The sequence below is a fragment of the Protopterus annectens genome, chromosome 11.part0 (genome assembly GCF_019279795.1).
Source record: "Protopterus annectens isolate FY-2018-M chromosome 11.part0, PAN1.0, whole genome shotgun sequence".
Classification (NCBI taxonomy): domain Eukaryota; kingdom Metazoa; phylum Chordata; order Ceratodontiformes; family Protopteridae; genus Protopterus; species Protopterus annectens.
Window position 1 is genome coordinate 1145787180 of NC_056745.1, and position 23027 is coordinate 1145810206.

Here is a 23027-nt window from a genome sequence, read left to right on the forward strand (position 1 = left end):
ACAAACTATGTTTATGATAAAATCACTACTTTGCTTTTCCTTTCCCATAGCAGTCCAGACACTTTGGTGTTTCTTAAGAACATTAGTTTATTTTTTACTGAAATGTTAGAAGTCTGACATAGCTTTTAGAAGATTAAATTTTGACCTGGGTTCATTTGTTTTAATATCAGTATATCAGTAATACTGAAACTTTAGGAGCATGCCTTTACAAGATTAAATTCTGCTTTTAGTTTCTTTTTGTATATATCAGAAATAATAAGAAAGTTGGTTTACAAGAGTAAACTCAGCTATAGTTGGTTGGGTTTGTATATACTAGAAAAATTGAAGGCTGTGAGTCAGCCTATATCTGCCTATAAAATATTATGTTTTGGCTTTAACATACTTAATGGACTAGACACTCGTTCATTAAGATGGGAAAAATTTTAACTGTTAAGTCATTTTACATTGTGAGGGTGAACTCACATTTTCTTGGTGCGGAAGTTCATTTTTAACTTGTGGATGAAAAGTATGTGCTCTTATATTATGAGATTGTCAGTTGTATTAAACTTTTAGATGAAAATGTTAAAACTCGGGGAGGTTTATTAGAAGATCACCCATCTGTAGTGCCTCCATGTTTCACCTTTGTCTGTGTCAGGGACCATGTGCGATTTCTTTTGTTTAGTCATTTAATAAAACTTGGCTCTCCTTGTCCTCATGGACGTGAGTACATTGTTTGTTCACATAGGCAATTATACTTTTCCAGTAATGCTAATGAAGTGAAGTGTTTAACTTTGTGCTGCCTTTCATGGAGACAGTGGTCCCTCCCCATTAAGGTTGCAAATTGCCAGTGAGTCATAGTATGTGTTAGTGTTTAAGAAATAGTGTCAGTGTTTTAAATATCTGTTCTTCAGTTTGCATTTAAAAGTTGGCATCCCACAGTTCCATGACAGTGGGCAGGTTTACATAATTATGTATGCAAAATTTATGTTAATCAGTGTACAGATTTATACCTATTTTTCATGGGCTTTGTCCAGATTTTTGATGTTTCCAGGTTGAGAGGTATGCCGTCAAAGCAATCTTGTTTACCACCAGATATGCAGCAGTATTTTCCTTACACAGATGAGATTTTGAGATTTTGATGGAAGATACTATCATCATGAAGGTCCAAAAGTGATTGTTCCAAAATCCTTGCAACAAGAGTATATTAAAATCTTTCATCATGGCCACCCAGTAACTGAATCTACTAAAAGAAGGGCAACAGGAGTAGTATTTTAGCATTCTATGTCAAAAGATATTGAGAAAGTACTCTCGTCTTGTTTTGTTTGTAATAGTATTAAACTCCATCAGCAAAAAGAACCACTTTAGCTAAGCCAAATTCCTGAACTTGGTCGACAGTAGCTAGAGACATTTTCGAATGGAATGGTCAACATTACTTAATGTTAGTAGACTCTTATTCAAATTGGTCCAAAACTGACTTATTTCCTAATCTCACATCCAATACTGTCATTACTAATTGGAAGAGACATTTTTCTGTCCATGGTAGTCCACACAAACTCATTTCTGACAGTAGTGCACAGTTTACAAGTCAGCAGTTCAAAAGATTTGCTGAAACGTGGGACTTGTTCATGTTACAAGTAGTCCTGAATACCCACAATCGAATAGCTTGGCAGAACGTGCAGTTCAGAGTGCAAGACAGCTGTTGCAAAAGTCTAAATGTGACAATACAGATGTTTTTCTAAATTTGCTTAATCTCAGAAACATCTCCTTGCGACAATCTTCTTGGTTCACCTGTCCAGAGGTTAATGTTGAGACAAACCAGAACCACACTACCAATCAGTAAGAATTTGTACGTTACAAGTGCTAAAAATAACACAAAGCAATAACAGCTCAACTCCTAATAAAGCATTTGTCCTAAAAGTCTTACTATGATAGAACAAGCAAACCTCTGAATCCATTAAAGAAAGGAGAGATAGTGAGGATGCAGACAGCAAAAGGATTTGACTGAATAGAACTTGTGAAACATTAGTGTGAAGAACCAAGATCTTTCATTATTGAGTCACAACTTGCAAAGGCATGGAATTCAGGCGGAATCGGAAACATTAATTGCCGGTGTCCGAGCCAGTGTTGCAACATTTTGCTTGTAACAAAGACTCTAATTCTCAGAGTGATTTGTCTAATGTTCCTGTTCAAGAGAACATTTCATTGCCTCTTCCTGAAAGTATCCTTGAAAGTCCTCAAGAAGAACATTCCCTATTGACTGTACCTGTTGCTAAACCCAGTTCTAGTTATTATATTACAAGGTCAGGTCATATCTCAAGACCTACTCTCAAATACACAGCAGCCTGGACATGATTATTTGTATATATTTGTATAATTTGCATGTTCATATGATTGTCATTGTTTATTTGCATGACCAACTAGTCAAAGAGGGAGGATGTATATCAGAGTGTGTATGTTCCTTTAAGAGACATTCCAGTCAGTGAGCACGTGCATATAAGTACTGAGCACATGCAAGCAGGTGTCTCATTTTGTAGTGAGCAGCTGAGTTGTAGGCATGTATGTGTGTATTAGTCAGTCAGTTAGTTCATTTAAGTTTAATGTTACCATTCTCCATCCTGATGTGTTTGTGTGTAATAAACTACTTAAATGAACACCCAGCTTCATTGTCTTATTCAACATACACAAGATGAGTGACAGAAGGTGTCCTGAAGTTCTGGAAGCTGGACTGCTGTTATAGCCTATCTCTGGATATAATCCATATAGCTTAGGTGACTGCAGCAGTGATCAGTATGAAGAACATCAATTATTCATATAACAGAAATGAAAAAAAAGATTTTAGCAACCTGAAGCATATTTATAAGTATGTATCCCAAGGAATACAATATTTAAAGGTATGAAATGGAAACAAATGAAGGTTGGATGAAAACAGCAGGTGAGGTAAAATGAGGAAAGGGAGCAAACAGTATAAAAGTACGGTAGTAATAGGTTAGCAATTAAAATACATTGGGGAGTAGGGGAGAAGACAGGGTAGGAGGCAGTAAAGGAGGAGGCATGTAGTGGAAAGTATCACTAAACTTAGTTGCAGAGATTTCTGTTTTCACCCTTACCTTTTCCCCAACACACAATACACTTGATATTAGCTAAAGGGCTGAAACATCTCAGCTGTCCCATGTCCTTTTGAATATCTCTCTGAATTCCTTGTTTATAACCCATTCCAACAATCTATTCCATGGGTCCATACTGAAGAAGCACTTCTGCAGATCCATAGTGAAGATAGTCTATAATCTGCTCCTTGTAACCTTCCCCTCTCCCTCCATTTTCTGTCTGTGTGTTCAAGATAACTCCTGTATATCTCCCTGACATGAACTTCCAATTGTACTATGATCTCTCTGTGACTTCTGATCTCTGATGAGACAACCTTCAGCTTCTCTAGCTTCTGGTCCTTGTCTTTCCCGACTATCATGCAACAGGCTTTTGTTGTCTTTCTTTGGATCACCTCTTGTGGACTAATGTTCCAGTCTCTGTGTGGCATGCAAGACTGTACATAGTACTCAAAATATGTCACTATCAGGCCATGGTAATATGACAGCATCACCTCTTTACTGCTGCAGTCTTATCTCCCTGAGTATAAACCCCAGCATTCTGTTTGCTGCTGCTGCTGCCAGTACCCTTTGACTTTGATCCTGGCAGTCTCTTCAGATGTCATCAACACCTGTGAATCCTTTTCCTGCTCTATTGCCATCTCTTCAGCTTCCCACAGTTTATAATTCACATTAGGTTTGCTGTGACCCAGGTGGAGTACTTTTATCTGTTTAAATTCCCCTTCCCTACAAAAAGAAAAAAACACTTTTAGAAGTCACTAATGTTTTGGTTTCTTGTGTTTGGTGCTAGCACTGACTCCATTGTCAGATAATGTGGAGTAAAAATAAAAGGAGAGTGTATTTTGTAAAGTGCCTTTTTCTTCTACTCCATCTAGAGACTAGAGGTTTGAGGGCAAACTTCTGCAACTGGATGTACAATAGAGGCGCTTCAGAAATGCTGCTGTTTCTGTTCTCTTCAATATTAGGAGTTGCAATGCTGTGAATCTGTGCTGCTTTTTTTGGTTTAATTATTAGCATTTTGATTGCCTTTGCCTTGGCTTATGCAGACTTTCTGTTTCATTCAGAACCAAACAATAATACATATCAAAATTCATAAAAAAAACTTCAACAAATCAACCAAAACACTTCAACACATTTTTAATTGAAAGACCATTCTGATTATTTTCCATCACATAAGATACTTCTTTTGTTCTGCATGTTTTTCCTCATTAGTTTAACTCATTCACACCTATTAGATGTGAAATATTACACTGCTAGCAGACAAATTATATCTTTACATTTCCAAGTATTAAAAACACAGGTTTAAAAGCAAATGCAAAATATGGCAGAGGGGCAAGGCACAAAGCAACATTTTTCATGTTAGGGTACCTGTTTATTTTTCTAGTAATGTTGATCAGGTAAATGACATCATGAGCAAACACTGGTCGATTTTGTTAACAGACCCAGAGATTAAAGTTTATAGTTGGCGATAGACCTAAGTTCCTTTGTAAGAACAAGAATCCCTTAAGAGAATACTGTGCAACCCTAAGGACACTAGTATAAACTTAGGGTCTGCTATTACATATGGATCTTTTCCTTGCTTCAGAAGTAATTATTGTAAATACATAGATTCCACTAATAGTTTTAGACATCTGATACTGGGAGGTTCATGAAATTTAAGGCAATTGCAAGCTGTGATACATGCCATATAGTATATTTGGCCTATTGTGGATTATGTCTATCCTTTTACATAGGTAAAACGGATATACGTGTTAGAGACCACATAAGGGAACACATTTACAGCATTAATAATGGTATAATTACGAATTTCCTAGTAAAGCATGCCTTACAACAGGGTTCTACATACAACTTCAAGTTTATGGTACTTGAAACTGTTAAGTTGAATGAACATACGTGGTGATGTAAGAAATTTATGTGAAATTTCTGACATGAGATGGATAAAAAGAATGGCAGCTAGCAAGGGAAAGGGCTTGAATGATAAAGTGCCGCTGAAACCAGTTTTGACAGCTAGAGGTCTAGAGAGATAGGGTGTCAATTGGATTTATTGTGTAGAGTCCGTATTACGGAATTCACTTTTAGAAAACATATATCAGGAAGTTATATTTCTTCAAACAAATAGAGAATAAACAATCTTGTGATGCTATATATATATATATATATATATATATATATATATATATAGGATATTTTAAGCTATGTTTATGTAGGGCATTTGTACTTCTACCACACCTAATATCACGTAAATGCTCAGAAATTCTTAATTTAAAAGAATGTGATGGCTGCCCTACATAAAATGCTGAACAAGTGCATTTAACCATATATACCACCCATTCACTGCTACAATTACCATAAACCAAGATATCAAATACTTTAGGACAATTAGAAGAAGTAGAAGAATTTTGTTTAGGGACAAACTTACAAAAGCTGCAGTGTACACAAGGATGGCAGCCCAATAATTTGCTGCCATCCAATCTCCTCTTTGTGTCAGATTGTAACATTTTCTTCCCTTTCTTATAGTGATTAAACCAACCACACATACTCTTACCTCTCCTATAAGAAAATCTGCATTTATCTGGTAATAAATCTTTAACCTTGTCATCCATTTGTAATATATCCCAATGACATTATTGTTCCTTTATTAGAGACACATTGTGATTGGTAGGAAGAATTTTAAATGTTTTTATATGGACGGAGCTTTTAAATTAGAACGTCTGATGAAGCAGTATCTGGTAAATGTGAAAGCACTTACAAAGTTTTGCCTTTGGATGTGGCTAACCCTCGCATTGTTTTGGTTCACTTTGTTGGTAGTGTTAGGAGTTTACTTCATTTTTTTACAGGTAATTTGCCCTTGATGCAAGATATATGGCATTTTTATTTCATATTTTATATGTTTTATTTGAAAATACAAAAGATTTCTCCTAGATAGGATTCAAAGCCCCAGGATATGATTTTAAGCTTCTGGTGTTACAAAGTACTGAATGTAGCATAATCAGATTTATGATACATTGTTTCAATATTGCCATAAAGTTCACTTTAGAGTAGATAGTTTCGACTAAACCATAGTAAGAAATATGACTAGCAGTCTTATTTTAATAGAGTGTGTAAGTGCTTCAAGTTGTTGTTGTTTTTCTTTCGGCTTTTCCCGGTTAGGGGTTTCCACAGCGGAACTCCTGTCCGCTAATGATTGGCAGTAGGTTTTTACGGTGCCAAGGTGCCAGCCCAACGCCCAACTTTCATCAAAGGCATGCCCATTCACGCATGTCTTTCAAACGCCACTCGACCGTGGGGAGGACATGCAGACTACACACAGAAGGCACCCCAGCCGGGAATCGAATGGGAGAACCTCTTGCTGTGAGGCGACAATGCTACCGCTGCACCACCGTGGCTGTCGTGTAAGTGCTTCAAGTACATTGCCAAATTAGTCATTTGTTAATTATGTATACTGTTGCCTTATTACACTGAGTCAAAAAGACTGTACAGTTTCAAAATTACTATATACCATATGTAACAATCCTCACAGTACTTCTGGGCTGGCATTAACTCATATTTTTTTTTAACTCTGTGTGGAGTTGGTGCTTCTTTGGTGGCTTCTGGATGCACCAGTGTATCCTAATATGTTAACATAGACAAGAAGAGAAAGAGACATGTCAACAGGATCTTTTGTAATGTTTGAAATGTCAGCTTTTTTTTGCTGTTGTAAACAGAAGTGGGAGTTACCAATCTTAGTGTTCCAGGGGGAGTTATAAAACATAAACATCCCACTGGGTATTATTTCAGTCGATGAGAAGTTTTGTCTTTAGTTCATTTGCTTATACTTCAAAACTACTTCATGTCTGCAACAACAAGTTATTCAAATCAGTAAACAGCTTATTGTTTGTTTGTTTTTTTTGTTTTTTTTCTTTGGTATTTGGATTACCTGCACCCATATCTCTGACTGCTGGCTGGATTTCTTACTACTATAATTATAAGTAACACTCAATGATACTTTTACTAGTTCTACAGCTTAATGAGATTTCACAATAAAACACTTCTTTTATTTAAAGCAAAACCCTTATTCATTGTGCCATAACCTATTGTGTTTTTTACCATTATAAATCTGAAGTTTCTTTGGTAGTATGCTATAACAAATTATGACTAGGAAATGCTAATGAAGTCCACCCTGGTGTACTGAATATGAGTCTCTCAATCTACAACTTCATATTGTCTGACTGAGCAAGTCAGCTGATGAAACAGTGCTCTTGAAAAGAGACCATTGTGCCTAGTTTATCTAACCCAGTTAACACATGGATAAACACATTATTCAGTTATCTGTATTTTTTATAACTTTATCAAAGTCAAGTCAACATGAAGTTGTATATTACATGTACCCTAAATAAATGATTCTGATTTATCAGAATGATTTTGTCTTGTGTCTTCCACAAATTTTAAAATGCAAACCAAGTCTCAATTATTACTCTTTAATAACCTGATATTAATAAAGTAATTAGAAATCACTCTTTTTTGTTAGCACAGTTAAACATCTAATGTAGTGTTCTTAGTTCTGCAGTTGTAAAGAACATTAAGAATTGGCCTGGGATGTTTTACGTTATACATTTCCTCAATTTTTGGCTCTGAATTTCTTTAAGAAGAACTTAAGCATACAACATTATTCTGCATAACCATTTTATGTACACTTAATAGAGGTTTGCATGCATTCTAATACATTATCTCAGCTCAATTTATCCTTTATTTTCACATTCTGTGGGTTTACATAAATTATAACTAATGCCAGATATCTGTTCAACAGAAATGATACTTCAGATTATGGTGTGCAAGACTGGTTTATTGCATCTATTCCTCCTGACATGATAACAACAATGTAGTATGTGGAGCGCCATGATTACCCACCAAACATGGTTAAATGATATTCTGGTTGTGCGCTACTGGTTGTGCGAGTGAGACCAGAGTGTAACAGTGCTTTGAAAGGTGTACCTTCAAAGTGCTGCTACAGTCTGGTATCAGGGAAGAGACATTTGTCCCTTCACTCACTACTGTCCCTGAATATCTTTCCTCACACATCCACAGAAGTTTACAGATGTCTGTTGTTTAAATTAAGACAATATTTAAAAACTATCAGTGCCTTTTCCTTACTTGCTAGCTATGTGACAGCACTCACTAAGTGCTTTACTAGTTCCTTCTTTTTTTCTTTTGTAACTGATTGAACATGGAGTAGATAAGACTCTATGCACTACAAAAAGTTATGAACTGGGTCTTGCTGATTATAATCCATCATTATGTGTTCCCAACATGGATGCCAAGATTCATTTTATTTATTTATTTCCAATTTGATAACCAGGGAGGTCCACTGGGCCCAGGGTGGCCATTTTCAGTAGAGGCCCGGGGAGAAAAGCTCCGTATTACATACATTAGAAACAAGCGTAGAAGTTTACATTTGTACAATTATACATAGAAATTCTACATTTTGAAAATGCATGTAAAATTATATATTGAGATGTAGGAAATTGAAAAGGTGTGATAAGAGAAAAAGAAAAAAAGAAAAACTTGTGCGCAGTTCATAACATGCATACATAGTTAGAGTCGGGTATACAGTGGAGAAACATGCTGCTGTTTAGTAGTACAGTAGTGTATACACTTCTTAGCTGGTTAGTATAACCTCATAGTAAAAGACTTAGATATAGGTAGAAGAAAGAAGTGTTTCAGGGTAAGGGGAGAGAGTAGGAGTAGAAAGCTATGTAAGTATTTACAGTATTTACATGATAGGCATTCAGGATTTTATACTTATTATATGTTGGATGCAGAGCGGGGTAGCTGTAGAGCAAAATACATCACGTTATAGAGGTGCATGAGGAAGAACATGTATAAGTTACATTAGAAGGAATTGGGTAGGAAGAATGCAATTACATTTCCAGTTTTGGGAGAGGTGGGAAAGGAGCTGGAATTTGAAGCGTTCAACGTTTGTAGTATTTCTTAGCAGGGGAGGGAGAGAGTTCCATTTTTTGGCTAGTGAATAGGATATGATAAACTGGCCAGGGGGACGTTTTGGTTTATATACAAAAAGTAGATTTTGCTGGGCAGACCTTAGGGGCCTGAGCGGGATGTAGAAAGGTAAGATATTAGTTAGAGCAGGGCATGCAGTAGGTTTAAATATTAGTTTGTGGGCTGTTGAAGGTAGTCAGGGTGATTAGGAAGCTCTAGCCACTTTAGCATGTGGAGAGAGGTGCAATGGTGGGTGGAGTGTTTGGATGTAGTAGCGAATTTAGCGATTTTGTTGTAACAGATTTCTAGTTTTGAGGAGATGGTAATAGAAAGATTGGTCAGAAGTGGAGCACCATACAACAGAGACGGTAGTAAGTAGGAAGAGGTGAGAGTTTGCCTTGTAGAAGGAGAGAGAAAGTGAGCGTTTCTGTACAGCATACCAAGCTTCTGATGTTTTTTTTAATATTTAGTTGGACATGAGTATCGAATTTCAGGTGTTCATCAATGGTAACCCCAAGAAGTTTAGCAAAAGGGACAACTTCGATAGTGGAGTTGGCATGGCTGGTGATATTGAAGGATTGCTTGTCAATTGGGGGGGGGTTGAGGGGGAGAAAAAAAGGATTTGGGGTTTATTGGCATTAAGGGAGAGATGGTTTTGAAGCATCCAGTTCTCAGCAGTTGTGAAGGCTGATTGGGTTTTTGCCTGGCGCTCAGGAAGGCTAGGAGCAAAGCAGACTAAAGTGGAATCGTCTGCATATTGCACTATTTTAGTGTTTGGAATTGCAGCATGAAAATCATTGATAAATACATTAAAGAGCATAGGTCCGAGTATGGACCCTTGGGGAACCCCAGTTGGGGTGGGTAGGAAGGTTGAGGTACCAGTTTGCCATTTCACAGCCTGGGATCTGTCAGTGAGATAACTAGAGAACCAGGTAACGGAGTTTTGAGAGAGACTGAGGTTAGAAAGGTGATGCAGAAGGTGGGTATGGGAGATAGTGTCAAATTCCTTGGATAGATCTAGGAGGACAGTGGAAACAATTTCTCCAGAGTCACGAGCATGATTTACTATGTCTAAAAAGGAGAGGAGAGCAGTTTTTGTACTATGGCCCAAGATGGAAGCCATGTTGGGTAGGGGTGAGGAGTTGATTATTGATGAGGAAGGGCATGAGTTGCATGTGGATACATTTTTCTAGGATTTTTCAGACTGAGGAAAGAATGGCCATTGGTCGGAAGTTAGAGATGCTATTATGTTTGCCTCCTTTGTGGAGGGGCAGGATAAAGGCAGCACATCACAATTTGGGGACATAAGATTCCTGTATGGGTCTATTGATGAGAATGCTGATGGGGATGGCGACACCATCTGCGGCAAGCTTTAGAAAGAGTGAGGGAATATTGTCAGGGGCATTGGAGCATGGCCTAAGTCTGGAAAGAAGCTTTTTGATGTAGGAGGTAGAGATGGGTTTTAGATAAAATGTGGGGGGAGGATTGGGAGTGGGGGGTTGAGGAGAGAAAGGGGAGGTGGGATGGAGTGGAGGAGAAGAGATGGGGTTGGGGAAGGTCTTAGTAAGTTCAGCTATAGAGTTGGTAAAGAAGGAGTTTATAAGGGTGGCAATTTCTGTGTCAGTTTTATTGTTGTCAGGACAGGGATTGGTTTTGGTACCAGGGTGCAAGTGAGAGATGATGGAGTTCCAGAATTGTTTGGGATTTTTGGAGTGGGTGGACTGTAGTGTAGTGTAATAAGATTTTTTATCTTTTGCAACATGCTTTTTAGTTAGGTTGCGGAGTTGCTTATATTTAAGAAGGGTAACAGGGTTTTTGTTTTTGTTGTAAAGTTTCCAGGTCTTGTCTCTCTGTAGCATAAGAGTTTTGGTGTCTTTTGTTAGCCATGGGGTGGAGTTGGGTTTTATTCGTTTTGTTCTAGGTGGGGCTTGAGTGGTTAAGATGCTTATGAAGGTTGTACTGAAGAAGTCTAAGGCCTTATCTAGTGGAAGAGTTTTTAGGTTGTCGCAATTTGTTAGTTTAAGGGTTTCGAAGAATGTAGAAGGGTTCAGGTTTGTAAGATTACAAGTGGGAGTATATTGGTGTTGGTGAGGGGAGGAGTGGGTAGCTCGGTGAATGAAGGCTGGGAGATGGTCACTCATGGTGCCTGGTAATATACCAGAGTGAGAGATCTTATTAGGGTTTGGGCATTAATGGTGATTAGCTTGAGGAATTTGAGGTTGTTAGTATTCGGAGAGATAGGGAGAGTCTGATTGGTACTAGTCTTAGGTCCAGGGTTGGGGTGTATGTCACCTGCTACGGCAATCCAATTAGAGGAAGAAAGGAACAGGAACTTTGGTTTGCAACTTGTAGTTAGAAGGAAGAGCAATTTCACTTTGGGTGTGTGATGCTTTATTGAAAAGGCTAGGAGTTTTAGTTTAAAATAGTGAAGTGGGTTAGGTTGGACTAGAGTGGGGGATATGTTGTGAAAATGGGATGTGATAGGGTGGGGATGGGGGAGAGTAGTAGACGTAGGGGGGAAAGGAGGGGGTAGTTTGTTAAGAGGTGGTATTGAAGACAGTTATTTGGAGAAGAATGCTTATAGAAGAGATGAGAATATTATGTAGAAGTGGAGAAGTAATTTCTTATTAGAGTAAAATTAAGTTTGGAGGTAGTAGCTGGATGATAGATGAGTGTTTAGTGAATGGGATAGGAGTATAGCCGAGAGTACAGGAAGGTAGGATAGAGGAGGGGAAGAGATTAGTCAATTGATGGATGTTGGGAGGGGGAGGTGTAGAGATAGGACTGGCTTAGGGGAAGGGGAGGAGATACAGTGTTAGAATAAAGGTGTGTGTAGTGGGGTGGGTGGGAACTGGGGGTAGGGTAGGGGGAGAGAAGTGAGCACGAGCGGAGAGAAGGGCGAATGGAGCGGGATGCTCCAGGTCCTCGTGGCCGAGCGAGGAATGTGCAAAAAAAAAAAAAACAATCAATAGGAAGGCATTATAGCACACCCAAGTTTTCTTTCTTTGGACTTAATTTACTTTAAACTTAATTTGGTTTAATGGCAGATTTCAGTAAATACAGATATTGGAGGGATGTGTTACACCAGGTCCGAGTGGGCTTGTAAATTAAGTTAAATACTGTTCGGGACCTAGTCCTATGATACAGTACTGTAGCCACAAGTTTTCATAGCAATAAGTAGCCTGGAATGCTTGGCTTGAATGTTTAGGCAACTAAATGTTAGCTAACACAGAGTGATGACGTTTGCTAAGTGCCGACTCCAAAATTAGTTTAAGAGTAGGCTGCTAACATTGCTTACTTTGTAAACTATGAATTAGATTGGAACGCACTAGCACTAGGTCAAGTTACAAGGAGGTGGGGAAGAACTACGGTAGAGGCACTTTCTGTTTAGTGTGCGCACCACAGTCATTAACAACTATCAGTTTAAAAGAAGAGTTAGCATGTATTAAAGGTGCAACGTACACTGTAGACACTGGTTTTCAATGGCAGAATAGGACTCAGGTTTCTGTGGCCAGCTGTAGTAAGAGTAGGCTGAGGCTCTACAGGGGAGCCATTTGTTGTGGTTAAGGATGAACTGAACTGTAATAGAGAGAGGAGAAAGATAGATTGAAACGGAGGTCATGGAGAAGAAAATTAAATTAGCATCACATAGGAATCAATCTAATCAAGAAAATTAAATTAGCATCACACAGATAATCAATATAATAGGAAGAACATTCACGAACAGTATGTCCGTATCACATGCGCCAGGGTATTTCCACCGGCTAGCAAAACAAGTTTCAGCATCTCAGTTAATGGCCCAGGCATACTGTACTGCAGCGCCAAGTACCAGCGACGCTTTGAGTAAGAACTTTGAACAAGGCATTAAAAAGTATACCAGCACGCAACTTCTATATCGAATACAATTAGTTCTATTTGTCTACATAATGCAAGAGCATAAACATACTACACCTCTTGTGCAGCAGCACACAGAGCTAGTGAAGCATTTCCAACAGGAATCAGTACAATGAGCAAATAAGTAAGCAAGCAGGTAACAATCATCTCTTGAACCTAACTCTCAAGGCGAATTTCTTGACATCCATGTCTTGAACATATAATAACATGGTTACGATCAAATACCTGAACAAAATCCTCTATATTCAGTAAATATTTTCATTTTATAGGTGCCTCCATTATTTATTTACAATATCCACAGTGAATTAAAATGAATAATGTTGTAATGGTTAAGTATCTGTACTTCTTTTAACTGTCTGCATTGGTTTACTTAAGTAACCCCTCCCACCATGTAAGGAAACAATACAGATTTTCTTGGATTTTTCTGAGCACAAGATTTTGCACATAGCACATAAAGTAATTAGCAGTTTACTGGTTCTAACAGAACTGCAAGTTATAAATTAAGCAGCCCAACCATACACTTTTCCTGTTATTGTGCAGCCTGTTGAAACCTAAGCTCTCTCCTGAAAGACGAATGAGAAATGAAAGCTATATTCCTACCATAAAAGTATCCCTGAATGAGCAGGGTAATGTACAGTAACAAGAAGTTATGTACTCACCATAACGTTTGATGTATGTAGTCCATCTCGCCTCACATTCTTACCCATGGGTTCGGAGCCGAATATCGGCTCCAACTCGGCCGATTTTTACTAGCTTAAAGTCTCTCATTGGCTAGGCTAAGAGGGTATCCCATGGTGCACTGCTCCCTATCCCCAGATCTAGTTTTCTGTGAAACAATGTGTACACTTCATACACACCTCACATGCATATAAAACAGTCACTAAAGAAGAGACCCAGCAGGTGACAACCTATAATCCAAATCTTATGCTCCAAATCCTCCAGGCAGGGGGAAGGTGGGAGGGTAAGTAAGAATGTGAGGCAAGATGGACTACATACATCGAACGTTATGGTGAGTACATAACTTCTTGATGTTATGTAGTCCAATCTCGCCTACATTCTTACCCGTGGGACAGCGTCCCTAGCACCTACATCGTGGGTGGCTCATAGGAAAATACTCCTGAGAACTGTGGAACCAAAGGAAGATCTGCCCCTGGAAACCACGTCCAATTTGTAATGAGAAACAAAGGTGTGGGGAGAAGTCCAAGAAGCTGCAGCCCATATATCATCCATTGACAATCTAGCTTGAAAGGCTGTGGAAGTGGAAACAGCCCGCGTAGAATGTGCCTTGACTGGAAATGGCAAATTTTTATCTCCTGCCTGATAGATGAAAAAGATGCAACTGGCTAACCATCTACACAGTGTAACCTTGGATATCGGAGAACCCAATCAGTTTTCTGAAAAGGATACAAGACTTCCGGATATCTTTTGTCTGGTGTAGATAGAAGTGTAATTGCACATCCAATTGGTGAAATCTAAATTCTGCCTTAATAGAGAAGTGGGGAAAGAACACTGGCAGCTCAATGGACTGATTAATGTTAGACACAGAAGCCACTTTAGGAAGAAAAGATGGGTTTGGTTTAAGAGAGACCCTATCTTTGTGAAAGATTAAATATGGGGGCTTGATGGAGAGGGCTTGAATTTCCGAGACCCGCCGAGCTGAAGTGATTGCTATTAAAAATGCTGTTTTCCATGTTAAGAATTTTAACTCACAGGTAGCTGCAGGTTTGAAAGGTGGCAGTGTGAGTGCTTGGAGAACAAAATTGAGGTCCCAGGGCATGACGGGTTCGGACAGTGGGGGACGAAGTAACAGGGTACCTTTGAGGAATGCTTTGCATAGTCTGTGGGCCATAAGACTAGGTTCATTCGCTACATGAAAATTAGATATTGCCGTCAGTTGAACTTTGATGGTGGCTGATGCGGATCCCTGATAGAAAAGCATTGACAAGAATTCCAGAACTGAATCTATCGGGGCTGTATAATGATTGATACCTCTAGTATGAGCCCAGATGGAAAACCTTTTCCATTTGCTACAGTAAATCTTCCTAGTGGATGGCTTATGGGAAGACGATAGGATATGGACCTCCTCCGGTGGAAAATTATGACGTCTGACTAGTGATGGAAGTGGAGTAGCCAGGCTGTCAACTGGAGAGTCCTCAGAGAGGGGTGGAACTGTCCCGACATGTGTGTCAGTAAATCTGGTAGTGGGTCCAGAATCCAAGGAGTGTCCACAACGTATGGTTGAAGAAAGGGAAACCATACTTGACAAGGCCAATGTGGGGCAATCAGAATCATTCTGCTTCCCAAGGATTGAGCTTTTTGAATCACCCTTGAGAGAAGGGGAAACGGAGGGAAAGCATAAAGCAGACCGGAGGGCCAATCGTGAACCAGAGCATCCCTGGGCGATTCCCCTGTGGGAGGATCAGCGTGAAGTAGTTGCTGCATTTTGCATTGAGGGGGCTGGCAAACAGGTTGCAGCAAGGTTGACCCCACCTGCTGAAGATTCGTTCTATTACCAGGCGATTCAGGGACCACTCATAAGGCATAAGTATTGCTCTGCTTAGCCTGTCCGCTATTACATTGGACTTCCCCGGAATGTGCGTCACCACCAGAAACCGTTGGGAAGCTATTTCCCAATTCCACATTCGCATGGCCTCTCTGCATAGGGGGTATGATCGTGTCCCCCCTTGCTTGTTGAGATACCACACTACTGACATGTTGTCAAAGTGTATCGCAATAGTCCCTAGAGGAAGAACCTCCTGAAGTGCCTGCAACGCAAGAAGCACTGCTCTCATCTCTAGGATGTTTATATGTGAATGTATCTCATGTTCTTGCCACGTGCCTTGGACTGTCTTGCCGAGATAATGCCCCCCACCCCATCTGGGAGGTGTCCGTGGGCACCATGGCAACAGGGACGGGAGAAATTAAGGGCTTTCTCCCATTCAAACTGTTGGTGCATAGCCACCAACGGAGGTCCTGCTTGCACCTGTCTGTGATTAAGATGGGATGAGATAGTGGAAGTCTTTGTAGAGACCATTGGACAAAGAGGAGCCATTGAAGAAGTCTCATGTGTAATCTCGTTAGAGGGACTAGCATGATAGTCGCCGCCATGGTCCCTAGGAGTTGTAGAACCACTCTTGCCTGTGCTTGTCTGAGTGGCATCAGTATATGAATTTGTCGTTGCAACACTGTGATCCTTTCTTGTGGTAGGAATGCTCGCATTTGAATGGTGTCCAGCTCTGCTCCTGTAAAGGTGACATGTTGTGAGGACAATATGGCAAATTTTTCCCAGTTTATCGTTATGCCCAATTGATGACATAGACTGATGGTAGTGTCCTTTGTTTGAACTAGTTGATGCCTGGTGGGGGCGGTAAGGAGCCAGTCGTCCAGGTACGGAAACACCTGGAATCCTTGACGTCTCAAGTGAGCCGTCACCACTGCTATACATTTGGTGAACACCCTGGGGGCTGTGGTGAGACCAAAGGGCAGGGCTTGAAACTGGAAGTGACTGGCTCCCAGCCGGAAGCGTAGGTGACTCCTGGATGCTTTGTCCATTTTGATATGGTAATAAGCATCCTTGAGATCGATGGAGCACATCCAAACTTTCTCTCCCAGCAATGGGAGGATTGACTGTAGAGTGACCATCCAGAACTTGGACTTGTGTAGATAATTGTTGAGTTGACTGAGATCTAGTATGGGTCTCAGGTCCCCTGTTCTTTTCAGCACCAAAAGGAATCTTGAGTGAGTCCCTAATCCGATTTGGTCTCAGGGGACTGGTTGGATGGCTCCTTTTTCCAGCAGCTGAGGCACCTCTGAGGCTGCTTGATCCCTTTGACTGGGTGGAACCTCTGGAATTTTTCTTATTGGCGAGGGTATTGAAGAGAAATGGGATGAGGTAACCTCTGGAAACTATCCTTAGTACCCATTGGTCCTGGGTAATGCTCTTCCAAGCTTCCGGGTATAAGGAAATTCGACCCCCGACTGGCTCCGGTAAGCACAGTCGGGCACGCCCTCAGGAATGAGAGTATGGAGAGCCATGAAAGGAGTCGCGGTCTCCCGAATTGCGGGGTCCCCCTCTGCCTCTGGGGTGACGTCTCCCTGAGTAACCCCCCCTTCCCTGCCTCTGGAGGGGGGGTTCACCTTGTGCGGCAGGAAAAAACCTCTGTGATTTCTGGAACCACCACCCCCCCACTGGGCCTTGGGATAAGGCCTAGAAGGAAGGGAAAAACGGACCCCGATGGCAGACAGGGTCTTTCCCTCTTGCTTGCACCTGGTGAGCGTGTCTTTCACTTTGGTCCCAAACAAGGAGGAACCGTCAAATGGGGCGTCAGTGAAGGAAGACTTGAAGGCCTCTGCGAAGTGACACAGGCGTAGCCAGGCCTGCCTTCTAAGGGTGACCCCTGAGCTCACCGCCCTACTCGCTCCTTCGGACGTATATGAAATGAGCCGCATGGATGAGTTAGTGATGGAGTTGAGGGTAGAAACCTGTGCGCTAACCGTCTGAGCTACCACCTCAGGTATGTTACCTGTAAGAGTATCTCCCAGTTCTTTGAGGAGATCTCTCTGGAGCCGAGTGAAGTGAGATAAATAATTCAGCGACCGTAAGGTGAAGGTTGCTGAAGAAAGGGTACGCTTCCCATACCAGTCCATGGTCCTAGACATCTTGTTAGGAGGATGGACCGATGAGGAAGATTCTGCAACTTCCTTCTGGGTGGCTGCCACCACCACCATGGCATCTACAGGGACTCCTTTTGATAGAAACTCTTTTCCCTGGGGTGCGGATAGGAACTTGTTGGGGCGCCTGGGCATGGGCTCTACAGAATCAGGATTTTCCCACACTCTTTGACAAATGAGGTCAAGCAGTTCATCGAAGGGTGGAGACAGCCAGGAGGCGGAAGGTTGGGCGCTAAGAGCCTTAAGGAATACTGACTCCTCCTCAGAAGGAGATTTGGAAGGCCAGCCTCCTCTTTGTTTCAGTATCTCCAGGATATCGGAGAAGGAAACATCATCAGAGGAAGACTTGGGGGACCCTTCTGATTCCTCGAGGTCAGTATCGGAGGTGAGAGACTCATCCTGGGAGTCTCTGTGCTTCCTCTTGCACAATTTCTTTCTATGGGGCTCCTCAGGCAAAGACTCTGGGAGACCCTCAGAAGGTTGGGGACCACTCGTGGGTGTGTCCTTAGGGCCTGGCGCTCTGCTGTCCAAGGACAGGTGAGTGTCAGAGGCTCTCACCGGGGTGGTGGGGGACGGAATGACCGACCTGGGTGATGTAGCTGACGATCTTGCCAGCACGCTTCGCATGGCCTCGAAGGCAGGTCCTCCCGGCTCCGAGAAGCGACCGGCCTCCGAGGCCACAACCGGGGTGCCCCGAGCTGATGCACCAAGTGGGAGACTTGGAACCAACAGCTGTCCCGACGTATCCCGCCTCGGGCCCGACCAAAGAGACCCGAGTCTCGAACCCTGTGGACGGAATCGATATGGTAGGAGCCGAAGTCGGCACCGATAAACCCAAAAGGGGTATCGGAGCCGGTGTAGGAACATCACTCGGAGCGGAGCATACCGGCTCCAACGACAAGAAGGAAGTGCTCGGAGGAGGAATCATAGAAACGGACATGGCAACTGGCTCCGGAGCTGAGTGGGTCAGAGACGAAAACAATTTGGCCAACACCGGCGATTGCAGGAGCCTCTGCACTACCCTGTCAACATCCAAATCAGAAAGCCTGGAGGATTTGGAGGAGATAGATGGAGATTGGGATTTCTTGTCCGGTCAACCAAGTCTGACACTGGGCGATCGGCTCCGAATGGGCTCAAGGATAATTGAAGCCGACGCTGTTTCGGTTAATACAGATACCAAATCTCCTGCGGCCCCGAAGACAGTGGAGCTGAGAAGGTAGAGTCCAAAACTGTAATCTTCACCGGGGGCTCTGAAGTAGCAGATGGAGCCAGAGACCTTTTCTTGGATGGTTTTAAAAGTCCTTTTAAAATTAACTTGTTTTTTCTCTCCTGGAGCACCCTAGGACTGAACACGTGGCAAAAGCTACACGACTCCTGTAAATGGATGACTCCGAGGTAGTAGACACACACAGAATGTCCATCCGTGATGGACATTTTATATCCACATTTGGAACATTTCCTAAAGCCAGAAGGCTTATGTTCCTTCTGATCTTTGGACATTTTATAATGAACGGTAAAGGAAGCCTAGATGTAACTCGCAAAAATGGCGGGAAACACCACACAATTTTGAACACCAGGTACTAAAACCAACAGGCACACTGAGAACCTCTAATCTAAACAGTTCACACAACAAGACACAGCGGGAAAAACAATACAGTCACACACAAGAACCTCTAATTGAAATGGTTCTTCAGGAAACACAAGACTAAAGGTTAATTCAACCACAGAGGGGAGGACTAGGTCCTCTAACTAAAATGGGCCTAGCCCGCTGGAACAGGAAGGATACCAAACAACTAACACAAGCACTGAAGCACACACACAAATTAGCGATCAGCAAGAGTAGCTATTAAAATAGCTTTTGGGTTTGAATAAACAACTTTCTCAACGAGAAATAGTAAAAAAGAGGGTACTTAGCCACAGCCAAGCGAGTCCACGTCCGAGCGATACAAGCGGCAAACGAGATCTGGGGATAGGGAGCAGTGCACCATGGGATGCCCTCGTAGCCCAGCCAATGAGATACTTTAAGCTAGTAAAAATCGGCTGAGTCAGAGCCGATATTCGGCTGCGAACCCATGGGTAAGAATGTAGGTGAGATAGGACTACATAACATCTGCAGGACTAATGCTTTCAGGCATTAGCTAGCTCAGCATGTAAAACCATTCCATGCTACTAAACAGCCACATTTTACCTTTAATGTTCTGCAAGACACTTATCTATAAATCTGTGATATATTGTGCAAAGTGGACAAGGTATAAAACTAGGCCTCTAGACCAAGACAACAAAGGTGGGGGAATGTGTATGAGTGTATTACCAATGAAGGTCCTCCTCATCCAGATGTATCATTATGGTTAGGTATATAACTGTACTACAAGAAATGTGTTTGCACCGCAAAAGTGGGAAAAGACATGCTTTTAAGCAACGTTTTGATGTTGGAAAAGTACACTAGAGTATTAAGATTGGACAGCAGCCACCAGAGAAGAGTAATGGAAGGCCATTAATCATTTAATTCAGATGTTTTTATCACTTTATTAAGATTTTCAGCCTTGAAAAAAAGTCTTAATGAAGTGTTAACAAAAAAGTCTGAATGAGATGTAAAATGTCCATCTATGGTGGCCACTCTTTGTATAGCAGATGTAAGTGTGTTATAGCTTTCAAAACTGTAAAGTACTTAGTGGTCCTTCATATTTTCTTTAACTATTGTAGTAGATAGCAGCATGTTAAACCCCATACACCTACAAGAATTACAATCAGGTGTTTCTGATTATAACCATGCCTGTTACATGCTTGAGACGTGGATGACCAAAGCTGAAATTTTTAACATCATGTCTCGATTACACAACATACTTGTTATGATCAAAGACCTGACCATAATTTTGTACATCTGGTATGAGGAAGTCCATCCACAGTAACTGTAGGACAGAGTACCAAGCTCATGCTCCTGGGTGGCTTCCTCATGGCAGCATACTCATAATTACTTTGGTAACAAAGGAAGACCTGGGCCTAGGGATCATATCCACCTTATATTGTCTTGCAAAGGTATTCAACCAAGCAGCTGCTACATAAATATCATCCAAGGCTGCAATACTGCAAAAAAGCTTGGGAGGTAGCCAGTCTTCTAGTATAAGGGCTGTTCGACTAGCAGGAAAAGGCTTACCATACTTTGCATAACCAACTTTGAGACATTCAACCATTTAGGCAGAGTAATCAATGTCACTTTACAACCAAAGCTTCTGTTCGACAAAGGCATGAACAAGTGAAAGTCTTTCCTGAATGATTTTGTTCTTATCTCACCAAACTTACATTGACTAAGAAAATCCTTGTACGGTAAAAAATATTTTCATACATTTGAAGATATCGGAAAAAACATCTAAAGATGAAATGACCAATTAAAGTTGGATTCAATTTATTTGTATTTATTGGAATTTTAATTTGTTTACTGGGGTACAGCACTGATCCATATGGACCAATTTCAGGCTCAGTTGATGCTACCTCTGGTTTTAAAAAGAAGGGCATGTATACATGGAAACTTTGTCTTTCTGGAACACCAAGTAAGGGGGTGGTACAGATAAGGCTTGGAATTCAAAGCATGCTCTGGATGATAAAAATGGCAACCAGAAATAGAGCTTTCCAAGACAAAACTCACTCTGCTTTAAAAGCTGGTTCAAATAGTGATGGGAGTGTGTTTTTTTAAGCACATAATATAAACCACATGAAGGAAGAGGTCCATATGTTCATGAATTATAAGAAAGTTACCCTTCAGAAAGGACAGAATCTAAAGACATAGAAAGTAAAGCTTGGTAGTAGTTAAAAATAACAACAGAGTGTGATTTAACAGAAGAATGGCTGAGATCTGTGCCAATATAAGACAAGTACTCCAAGACTGTTGGTATGGAAACACATAAGGATATATTTATTTTATTTTAAGTCTGTGTTATTCATTTGTTAATGGACACAATTGTCCATTTTCAGAGGTGAACAAAGATCATTCTCTGGTTAAGTGATTTGCGCAGAATCATACAGCAGGCAAATGGAGGTCAAAGGAATCAAACCATTTACCCTTGACTACAGGAAGCACTTTTCTAAAGCTCAAATGGAAAAGTAATTAATCCACTTATTTTTGTAAATTTTTCTGCTATTGCATTTTTGTGCAGAAGTAAGAATTTGGAGTAGTCCAGAAGGTTGGGCAGGGCCTCTGGCCCATTATTGGAACTGAAGAAACCAAGCAGTTAGTCACAGAATGTGGGGAATCAGAAGGGATTTGTGGGGGGAATGGGACAGCATTGTCTTAAATGGCCAAAGGCAAGGACACCTCTCTAACAGATTAGGCCTGAGAAATGGGAAACAAACTTGTCAAGGCCGCTATGGGACAACAAGAATTATTCTTGGCTTGTGCTGTTTGGTTTTCTGAGTAAACCTCAGAATCAGAGGAAATGGTGGGAGAATACAGAAGTCTTGAGGGGCATTCTGGCATCTTCCTTTGGAGGGGGAATCAAAGAAAATATGCTACACTTAATGTTGGTTAGGCAGGCAAAGAAATCACAACAATGGTTCCCCTGCTGATTGAACAGAGTTTGTGCTACTAATAGACTGAAGAAGTATTTGTGTGGCATCAGCAAGTAGCAACTGAGCCTGCCTGCTAAGGAGTTGACTTCTCTAGAAATTTAGTCTGCAGTGTGAAAATAATTGGTTGACATAGCCCATTCCAGTACATTTCCTGCCTCTTGACAAGGGGGATAGTAGTGGGTTTCCTCTTATATGGTGATACACAAAACTATTACCATGTTGTTGGCATTGAAATGTCACTGGTTTGAATGATTTTTTCAGCTTATGGTAAGGAGTCTTAGGAAGCTTTGGATCTGAGAATGACTGCCTACATCTCCAGCACAAAGATGTGCAAACTGGCTTCCCATCCTCGGGCAGAGATGTCTTTACTGACAACAATTAGATAAGCAGGGACTTGGAAACATACCTCTCAACTGTTCAGATTTTTGCCTCATATTTTTTGTCAGTTTCTCATAAAATTCTGTTTTTCTGGCAAATCACTGAGGACTGAAGTCAGAAAATAATAGTAGCTGTTTGAGTTGCAGACTTCATATCCCAGTCTACCAACTTTATAAGTTTGTAAGAGCAATATTTAAAAAGCATCCCTACTTTTGGGCGTTTGTCCCCCCATTATTTGTGGCTTTGTCCGGATTTCTTCCTCTAAGAGGTTGAGAGGTATGCCTGGAAAGTACTGCCTGTAATCAGGTTTTCTGCAACCACTGCATGAGATGAGCTTTGCAAGTGTTTAAAATTTTTATGTACAATCATTCGATCTGGAACTCGAGAACACTATACACTGAAAGTCAAGCAAAATTCTCCATTTTAAAACCTTAATAACGGTACTATAAAAGAATGGACACTGCC

The 23027-nt window shown here is 41.0% G+C and overlaps 1 protein-coding gene across 1 annotated transcript in view; it reads right to left on the reverse strand.

The window, feature by feature from the left end:
- CCDC146 (coiled-coil domain containing 146) overlaps window positions 1-23027 on the reverse strand; it is a 4019163-nt gene that overhangs the window by 1111758 nt on the left and 2884378 nt on the right. The gene's annotated exons all lie outside the window — the stretch shown is intronic.